Consider the following 3,590-nt stretch of genomic DNA (forward strand, 5'->3'; position numbering starts at 1 on the left):
ATTTTTATGATGAGGCGACAGCCACTTGGAACCCTCTGCCATTTATATAAAGGGTAATTCTTCAATGTGACCTGAACACAGCCGGTTTCACCCCGTGTGATTTCAGGGTCGAGGTTCTGTTTCTCTAAAATCTCTTCCACATATTTGCTTATGCCTGAAATTCACCTAAAAGATTACAGAACTCTTCATTTCACCATGAGAAGGAGACATTGAACAAATAACCTGGAGAGAAGCAATGCTGTTCTATGTAAAGTTGTAAGTTCAGAGCTGCAGAGTTATTTCAGAGACCAAGCTTAGGTAACAGAGAAGGGCGAGTAGGCACTGAGCACTGAGTTTAAGGTTGCGGGAGAAGCATGGACAATGCCTAAGGCACAGACCAGTAAAGCTAGGAGGCTAGCCTGTCTACTGTGTGAGCTCAGGGGAATTGCAGAATACCCCTGTGCCTCCATCCACTCCTCTGTAAAATAAGTCTAGTGATAGTACACGCATAGCCCAGGATGGTTTCTGGAGTCAGTGAGTTAATACGTTAAAAACTGGTAGAGTCGTGCCTGGTTCAAATTAAGTGATCAGTAAACACCAGCCATACTCTTTCTATTAACTAGAGCTTCCACCGTTTTGCCGAGGCTTCCCCATTTCTCACGGGTGCTCCCTGCCCTGGACTGAGAGTTGAGTTTCAGGAGAAGGGCTGGCATGAGACGAGACAGGTCGGCTTCCTTGGGAGACTTCTCTTCTTGCCTGGAGCAACACCTAAAATCTCAGCGTGTTAATGTTTGCTGAGGAAACATTGCGGCTAACATTTGGTGACTGGTCTTTACGGAAGCTATCTACTGACCAACCTTTTGACCTACCCTTGTCCTGAAAGAGTCTGGCTTCTTGGTCAACCTTGGCAAGATTAAGACTCAATATGCAAGCTGTTTTATAAACTCTGGAAAGGCCTGGGACTATCGAAGCCCTGCAGGACTTGATCAACTTTTGTTCCTGAGGCCTACTCTCTGCCTCCCTGGGCTCAGCCATCCACCACTCTGAATAGATTCTGCGCATGTTGAGGGACTGGGTTAGATCTGGTTTCAGGGATAGGGCTGAGGGGGGGAGTGGAAGGTGAGGTGGCAAGAGAAAAATCGAATCTACTTTGGAGAAAATGAAATCATGCAGCTTTCTTAAAGATAGGGAACAGAAGAAAAATAAGAGGACTTTTTAACTTGTTTATTATTGTAGTCTAATTTAGACCTTGAGTAAAATTAATTCAGCTCTTAGAACATTAGTTTTCTCATTTGTGAAACAGGAAAACTATTATTTTAGGTATTATTATTATTATTGTGTTTGTGTGTGTGTCTGTTTAAACCACTGTACATAAAAGAGTCTGGTTATTATTTTAGAAATAAAAATGGAAAGATTTACCTTTCACAAGATGCTCATGTGTGAGTTCATTCAAGGTAGACATCCCCTTTGGTACCACGACATTCTTGGGTATCAACCCTGTTATCAATCCACCTGAACTCATTGACCAGACCACAGGAGGTCCAGGAATGCAGTCCTACTATGTACTGCTAAAGTGAGAACCTGGAAATACTTGGCAAACAGCACTACTATTTTTCAAATATGCTCAGTGAAATTTCTATACAAGTTTGATATTAAACAGCACGCCATTCAGTGGGGCTGAAAATGACCATGTGGTTGTGGGTAGAGCACTTTGAACAAACAGAAGTCACAAAAGCCATTTAGTCACCCCTTTTCACAAAACGCACACAAAACAAGTATGGACCTCTTTGCAGGGCTACTTTCAAAACTGTTAGTACTGATAGCTGATACACAAAGCAGGGATTGGTTTCAAATAGTAATTATTCAAGTGATAAAATTTTCCAGTCAATTAAAAATTATGCCCCTTTCATAAAATTAAAATAAATTGTTCCTAGTGAGAGAAATCAATCTAATTTCCAGATTTATAAAATTTCCCGAGCATTAATTTATTGACCCACGTTTTCTTCCTGACTATAAAACAATTTTTATTTCTTTCAATCCAAAGATCTAGCAATTCTAAAGCATCATGCAATTCCAAGCCAAATCATTGCCTTTAGTTCAGTAGATCTATTTGGTACTATAATAAGGTTAAATTAATTATTCCCTGAAATTGATTACATTTGGTCCCCATTCTTTTTTCACATTTTCCTAAGCTCCTCATCTTTTCAGTGCATATTAAGAAGAATATGGTGCTACATTTAATCATCACTTCTGCAATATCAGGACATATACATTTCCAAAAATTACCATGTGTTGCAAAATTGGCAAAAACAACAACATAGAATTTATGGGATCAATTGGATTAGAGATATAACATGCCAGGCATGAACCTTAAGCAGAAATATCTTAGCCCTTAGGAACTCAGCTTAAAGATAAATTTTCTTCTAGGAATCTTTCCTCTTGGTAATTCTCATCTTGTCTACAACTCAGTGACTCAGTGGTTGTACTCCCACGGAGAAATCCATTTTTCACCTGCATTATATGGCCAGGTGATATTTATCATCTCTTTCCACCCTCCCACAACCAATTCATTCCATTAAGAGGTGTGGATGAAAGTTTGCATTACAAGCAGAAGGGGTGGCTTTTATTTGGTGTTTGGTTTCCCAAACCAGCTCTCCAAGAGGTAACAATCTGCTCAGGGAGTGGAAAATTGGTTTCCAAAGAGATATGGGATCCTTGGGAAACAGTCAGTCAAGGGGTGGCACTACTAAATGAGGCAACGGAGAAAAAAAACTCATGTCCTGCCCCTTTCCCACAACTTCCTCCGAGAGGCTGTCTGGTGAGATTTAAGATCCTTCAGTGAAGTCAGAGGGAGAAATAGTCATCTGTCAACCCAGGAGAGGGGCTTCGGAAGAGGCCATCCCTGTGACACCTTGATCTCAGATTTCCAGCCTCCAGAGTAGTGAGAATAAACTTCTGTTGTTAAGCCACCAAGTCTGTGATGTTTTGTTATGGCAGCCATTACAAACTAATACCTATGTCCAGAGATTTTTTTTTTTTAAAAAAAAGATGACATTTTTTAAAAAATGTATTTATTGCCTAAAGTTTTACATATGTCTCCTTTTTCCCTGCTTGAACCCCCCTCCCCAGCCACTCCCACCCAGGCAAGCCCCCACCGCCCCAGTGTCCATGCCCATTGGTTATGCTAATATGCATGCACACGAGTCCTTTGGTTGCTCCAAGCCATTCCCACACTGGGCAAGCCCCCACTGCCCCAGTGTCTGTGTCCATTGGTTACGCTAGTATGCATTCATATAATTCCTTTGGTCGCTCTCTAACCGCCCCCCACCCATGGCATTTTTAAAAGAACATTCTAAAATTCACAGCAAATCTGAGAAGGTACAGAGATTTCTCATAAACGCCCTGCCTCCACACATGCACAGCCTCCCCCATTAGCAACATCCCCACCAGAGTGGGACATTTGTTGCAACTGATGAACCTACATTGACACATCACAATCACCCAAAGTCCATAGTTTACATTAGGATTCACTCGGTGTTGTACATTCTACAGGTTTGGACAAATGTACAATGGCATGTATCATCATAGTATTGTACACAGTCTGAAATCCT

The 3,590-nt window shown here is 41.3% G+C and overlaps 1 protein-coding gene across 1 annotated transcript in view; it reads left to right on the forward strand.

Moving 5' to 3' along the window:
* The window catches only part of ADGRF4 (adhesion G protein-coupled receptor F4), a 33,494-nt gene extending 32,092 nt beyond the window's left edge, over nt 1-1,402 (forward strand). The window contains exon 10 of the mRNA XM_006765716.2: nt 624-1,402. The gene's annotated coding sequence lies outside the window, so the exon portion shown is untranslated. The remainder of the gene's footprint in view (nt 1-623) is intronic.
* The last annotated feature ends 2,188 nt before the right edge of the window (nt 1,403-3,590 follow it).

This window comes from Myotis davidii, unplaced genomic scaffold, assembly GCF_000327345.1.
Source record: "Myotis davidii unplaced genomic scaffold, ASM32734v1 scaffold240, whole genome shotgun sequence".
Taxonomy (NCBI): Eukaryota; Metazoa; Chordata; class Mammalia; order Chiroptera; family Vespertilionidae; genus Myotis; species Myotis davidii.